The sequence below is a fragment of the Scylla paramamosain genome, chromosome 39 (genome assembly GCF_035594125.1).
Source record: "Scylla paramamosain isolate STU-SP2022 chromosome 39, ASM3559412v1, whole genome shotgun sequence".
NCBI classification, from domain to species: domain Eukaryota; kingdom Metazoa; phylum Arthropoda; class Malacostraca; order Decapoda; family Portunidae; genus Scylla; species Scylla paramamosain.
This window is the reverse complement of record NC_087189.1, coordinates 9,976,844-9,983,497: the sequence shown is the minus strand read 5'-3', so window position 1 is coordinate 9,983,497 and position 6,654 is coordinate 9,976,844. Positions and strand designations below refer to the sequence as shown.

At 40.0% G+C, this 6,654-nt stretch overlaps 1 long non-coding RNA gene across 1 annotated transcript in view; it reads right to left on the bottom strand.

The window, feature by feature from the left end:
• Window positions 1–428: 428 nt before the first annotated feature.
• The window catches only part of LOC135092354 (uncharacterized), a 19,261-nt gene continuing 13,035 nt past the window's right edge, over window positions 429–6,654 (bottom strand). The window contains exon 3 of the long non-coding RNA XR_010262823.1: window positions 429–1,135. This is a non-coding gene — a long non-coding RNA (uncharacterized LOC135092354). The remainder of the gene's footprint in view (window positions 1,136–6,654) is intronic.

Sequence of the window (6,654 nt, the reverse complement as noted above, 5' to 3'; positions counted from 1 at the left end):
ACTTTTCAAGGTGACAATCAACACACACAGAGACAAATAACAACACTTCACAGAACAATACAAGCTTTCCTCTCTTTGATTTTACTTGAATAAAGATGCAACAAAGGTTATGATGATAAAACGTTACCTTAGGTTAGGTCACAAATATCATGGTGGTAACGCTTCCCTGGAAATCAGAGTTAAAATTATTATCAATACCAATTGAACAAAGAAAATGTAAATACGTTTTTTCCATACAAGGAATTTTTTATTTATTTATTTATTTAGTTTTTTTTTTTTTTATGTGGGAACCAAATTCACACTAAATGAAATGTGTTACAGTAATAGTTTCCAAGGACACTTTATCATAACATGCAAAATATTATTAATCTACATACGGTACAACACAGTAAAGGATAAATAAACGGATAATTTATAAGATCTGATATTTGTTATCTGAAAAAGTTCTCAAGTGAATATTCCTGTTATTGTGGAAAGTATTTTCTAATTGTATATCTTTCTTTTCTTCACTCATATACTTGTACATACAAAAGATATATACGAAAATAAAAAAAATAAAAATAAAAACGAGCACAAAAATGATAGCTAATTGTTAGGTTTCAACTGAATCTCTAACTAAATATTTATATCAACAAGATGACACTGTTATAGAAAATATATGATTTCGTATCCTTCTATTTTTATGCATACACTAAAATAAGCACACGAAGACTGGAATACAAAAATTTTTGTTTTGAAAAAGATTCTCGGTTAATCCTGAAAGGACTTTTTCCCTGTAAGATATTACAATGAACATTATAGAGTAATTTATATTCTTTCTTCTTCATATATATACCCTAGGAAAGCAGAAACATGAGAGACAAAAGAAAGCTTTAGAAAAAGGTTTAAACTAATCCTTTAATGAATAATACTACTGACACGATACCATGGAAGCATATCCTTTCTTTTCTTCATAGATTCGTGGGAAGCAGACAGGAGAAAGGCAGGCAACCGTGACAGGCTTCGGTTGACATGGGAAAAAAAAAGTTTAACAGCGACTTCCAAAACAGAGGGCACATGATGTAATGAAGCAGGTACTCACTTTCCTCCTGCACGTGTTGGGAGTGTTCACAGCGGCACCACCTGCCATCCTTTCCTGAAAATATCAAAACATCCACATAAAAAAGTGATACAGCTTGACAATTCTAAAAAGAGCTAAAACTGAAGCATCATAAACAGAACCACCAGAAATACTATACTGCATGAGTTACAACATACACATGAACAAAAAAGGAAAGAATAAATATTGAAGAAAAACACGAAATATCATAGATAAAACGTGTCAAATTCCTCCAAGCAAGAACACATGGATACATGGAGAACAACACTGAAAACAGAACACACTTGAAACGCTGCAAATGTTAAATATGAACAACAGCTGCAACAAAATAAAACGAACAAACACCATTACATATATAACAACATCAAATAAGAAAATTAAAAAAAGCAAAAATAATAAATGTAAAGCTTCCCAACATTTAGCGGTAAAACCTAAAAACAACAGCAAGGATATACTTGGAAAATAATAAGTACCACTTCAGTCTAGCCATAAAAAGTATTTACGGTACAAAACACGAAAATCCCTTTTGAGTATCTCCGCCAAGGTGGCCTGACTCATCTATTCTTCTTTCTTTATTGTTGTTCAGTAATATAATACATCCACCTTCCTCCGTTTGTGGTTCTGATAACAACAGCAGCAGCAGTAACAACAACAACAACAACAACAACAACAACAACAACAACAACAACTCTCTGACCACTCGTAGTTAGATACCTGCCTTTTCGTGTGATTACTGCGAGGATACAGGATGTTCTCTATAACGTCTTACATAACAAAACAACAACAACAAAGGCTCCAGAGACCACAAAGATATCGTGATTGCTGTTGGTTCTGGATGTCACCGCTTCTTGGTAAGAATCTCAACAAAAGCGAACAGCTGTGAGATCGACCCTCCTTCATGCTTGTGCTGATAACTCGTCTGGATAAAGCAATACATTTAGTGTGATACCTTTCACTGGACCTGTCCAGTATAGTTCTGTCTACATATTTCAGCTCCTGCGGTCATCTGAATACAAAAGCCTCACTGCAAAGCCAAATAGTATTTCGCTGGCAATAATATTTCTATATACGCATTACCAAAGGTATCCAATGTTTTTTGTCCCGCCGCTTACCAAGCCAGTGCCAGACACTCTTGTGGTAAGGTCCCACAGGAGGCCGTCTTTCCTACCACGGAAACACTCATATTTTCCCTGAAACATAGTGATGAAGCTCCAGATGTTAGTGTTTTCTATGATGCCTTTGCTATTTCGACACTATACATACATATAGAAAAAAAATCTAACACCAAAACAACAAACATGAGAGCATCTGCTCGGATTCTGTCACCATTGCTCTCTTCAAGCCAAAAACAATTTATAAGAAAAAGTGTAACTGAAAAGAGTGCATGTTAATTAATGAACGCTTTGATATTCTTAAAAACTTTGCATTATAAAAGGAAAAGTTGCAGATGTTATTCTCCTGACCAATTACTAATCTCTCTCTCTCTCTCTCTCTCTCTCTCTCTCTCTCTCTCTCTCTCTCTCTCTCTCTCTCTCTCTCTCTCTCATCTAAAGACCAGCTAATAAACAAATATATAAATAAATATCCTCATTAAAAGCATTAACGACGTGTAATTCAATCTCCCGTCGTCTGAACACACGATTAATCACACGTCTGATGAAGGCATGCTAATGAACACCAAGCTGACGAGCCTTTTTATTCGCTACTCACACTTCAGACTCGCGAGCCCTCGGAATATTTAGGACAATTATCAACTTTTATGCAATTATACTTTCCATGTACATCTCTCTCTCTCTCTCTCTCTCTCTCTCTCTCTCTCTCTCTCTCTCTCTCTCTCTCTCTCTCTCTTTCTCTCTCTCTCTCTCTCTCTCAGTATACAGAATAGCAAGGTCGAGGTATTCTGTGGTCGTAAGACTCGGCCCCATCAGACTATGCGAGCGCTTTTATGTTGATCTGCTTCTCTGCAATAACATTTTAAGACAATGAGCCTTTGGTTATTAATGAAAGTGCCACCAGCACGTCCAATGACTGACCGACAGACAGACAGACAGAGAGATACAAACACACACACACACACACACACACACACACACACACACACACACACAGAGAGAGAGTATCCCAAAAAAGCTCCTTGACTGTGTCCATCAGCTTTACCGAATCATTTATAAGTAGGATCTTCTTTAGGGCACTCAGGAGACTACAGTCACTACACGCGGCTCTGCACTATAGAAGGAAGAACAAAGGTGCAGCTATTATAATTACCTATTTTGTTTCTTGCTTTTTATTTATTTATTTTTTTTACTTTTCTGCTTTTCTATATCATGTTTACTGGGTTGTGTCTGATTTCTTTCTAGCGTATGCAGCTTAAGAGTGTTAATGAAGAATAATGATGCTATTTCACTGAACCTGAAGCTTTCACTGTAAGGACTCTCTCTCTCTCTCTCTCTCTCTCTCTCTCTCTCTCTCTCTCTCTCTCTCTCTCTCTCTCTCTCTCTCTCTCTCTCTCTCAAACCATATCTCGCTCCCAAGTTGAATTCACCTTCTATCTTTAACCCATCTTTTCTATATTTCAGTAAGTAAAGCTATTTTCTATGAAGTAACATCCTAACAATCTTCCTTCAGCTTGAGCAGCAACACTAATTTTATTGGAAACCCTCCAGTTCGACTTCGCTTAGATTACCCTAAGTAAGGTTTCCAGTCAAGAGATACCTCGCCATGCCTCGCCTCAGCCTCCCTAACACTCCGCCAAGGCAATGATTCCCTTGGTACCATCGCCGCGTGTACCAGGATGAGGGAAAAGCCGACAGACCATAGGATACACTGCTAAGCCATTAGCATCAGTCCGAGAAGACGAGCAATTCAACTGACCTTGGAAAACCTTGAGCTGAAGCCAGGAGGGAAAGAAAAGTGTGTTTAGAATATGAAGGTGGTAGTTAAGTGACGCTGAAGAGGAGGAGCACAAGTCATATTGCTATTTTTTTTTTTTATGTAGGAAGGATACTGGCCAAGGGCAACAAAAATCTAATAAAAAAAAATGCCCACTGAAATGCCAGTCCCATAAAAGGGTCAAAGCAGTGGTCAAAAATTGGTGGATAAGTGTCTTGAAACCTCCCTCTTGAAGGAATTCAAGTCATAGGAAGGTGGAAATACAGAAGCAGGCAGGGAGTTCCAGAGTTTACCAGAAAAAGGGATGAATGATTCAGAATACTGGTTAACTCTTGCGTTAGAGAGGCGGACAGAATAGGGGTGAGAGAAAGAAGAAAGTCTTGTGCAGTGAGGCTGCGGAAGGAGGGGAGGCATGCAGTTAGCAGGATCAGAAGAGCAGTTGGCATGAAAATAGCGGTAGAAGACAGCTAGATATGCAACATTGCGGCGGTGAGAGAGGGGCTGAAGACAGTCAGTTAGAGGAGAGGAGTTGATGAGAAGAAAAGCTTTTGATTCCACCCTGTCTAGAAGAGCAGTATGAGTGGAACCCCCCAGATGTGTGAAGCATACTCCATACATAGACAGATAAGGCCCTTGTACAGAGTTAGCAGCTGGGGGGTGAGAAAAACTGGCAGAGACGTCTCAGAACACCTAACTTCATAGAAGCTGTTTTAGCTAGAGATGAGATGTGAAGTTTCCAGTTCAGATTATAAGTAAAGGACAGACCGAGGATGTTCAGTGTAGAAGAGGGGGACAGTTGAGTGCCATTGAAGAAGAGGGGATAGTTGTCTGGAAGGTTGTGTCGAGTTGATAGATGGAGGAATTGAGTTTTTGAGGCATTGAACAATACCAAGTTTGCTCTGCCCCAATCAGAAATTTTAGAAAGATCAGAAGTCAGGCGTTTCTGTGGCTTCCCTGCGTGATATGTTTACCTCCTGAAGGGTTGGACGTCTATGAAAAGACGTGGAAAAGTGCAGGGTGGTATCATCAGCACAGGAGTGGATAGGACAAGAAGTTTGGTTTAGAAGATCATTAATGAATAATAAGAAGAGAGTGGGTGACAGGACAGAACCCTGAGGAACACCACTGTTAATAGATTTAGGAGAAGAACAGTGACCGTCTACCACAGCAGCAATAGAACGGTCAGAAAGGAAACTTGAGATGAAGTTACAGAGAGAAGGATAGAAACCGTATGAGGGTAGTTTGGAAATCAAAGCTTTGTGCCAGACTCTATCAAAGGCTTTTGATATGTCCAAGGCAACAGCAAAAGTTTCACCAAAGTCTCTAAAAGAGGATGACCAAGACTCAGTAAGGAAAGCCAGAAGATCACCAGTAGAGCGGCCTTGACGGAACCCATACTGACGATCAGATAGAAGGTTGTGAAGTGATAGATGTTTAAGAATCTTCCTGTTGAGGATAGATTCAAAAACTTTAGGTAAGCAGAAAATTAAAGCAATAGGACGGTAGTTTGAGGGATTAGAGCGGTCACCCTTTTTAGGAACAGGTTGAATGTAGGCAAACTTCCAGCAAGAAGGAAAGGTATATGTTGACAGACAGAGCTGAAAGAGTTTGACTAGGCAAGGTGCAAGCACGGAGGCACAATAGAACAATAGGAGGGACCCCATCAGGTCTATAAGCCTTCCGAGGGTTTAGGCCAGCGAGGGCATGGAAAACATCATTGCGAAGAATTTTAATACATGGCATGAAGTAGTCAGAGGGTGGAGGAGAGGGAGGAACAAGCCCAGAATCGTCCAAGGTAGCGTTTTTAGCAAATGTTTGAGCAAAGAGTTCAGCTTTAGAAATAGATATGATAGCAGTGGTGCCATCTGGTTGAAATAGAGGAGGGAAAGAAGAAGAAGCAAAGTTATTGGAGATATTTTTGTCTAGATGCCAGAAATCACGAAGGCACAAAGGCTTAAGTACCTTTTGTGGGCCACCTCTCTATCATGTATAGCACGAGAACAAGATGTGTTAAACCAAGGTTTAGAAGGTTTAGGACGAGAAAAAGAGTGAGGAATGTATGCCTCCATGCCAGACACTATCACCTCTGTTATGAGCTTAGCACACAAAGACGGGTCTCTGACACGGAAGGAGTAGTCATTCCAAGGAAAATCAGCAAAATACCTCCTCAGGTCCCCCCAACTAGCAGAGGCAAAACGCCAGAGGCACCTTCGCTTAGGGGGATTCTGAGGAGGGATTGGAGTGATAGGACAAGATAAAGATACAAGATTGTGATCGGAGGAGCCCAACGGAGAAGAAAGGGTGAGAGCATAAGCAGAAGGATTAGAGGTCAGGAAAAGGTCAAGAATGTTTGGCGTATCTCTAAGACGGTCAGGAATACGAGTAGGGTGTTGCACCAATTGCTCTAGGTCATGGAGGATAGCAAAGTTGTAGGCTAGTTCACCAGGATGGTCAGTGAAGGGAGAGGAAAGCCAAAGCTGGTGGTGAACATTGAAGTCTCCAAGAATGGAGATCTCTGCAGAAGGGAAGAGGGTCAGAATGTGCTCCACTTTGGAAGTTAAGTAGTCAAAGAATTTCTAATAGTCAGAGGAGTTAGGTGAGAGGTATACAGCACAGATTAATTTAGTATGAGAGTGACTCTGTAGTCGTAGCCAAATGGTGGAAAA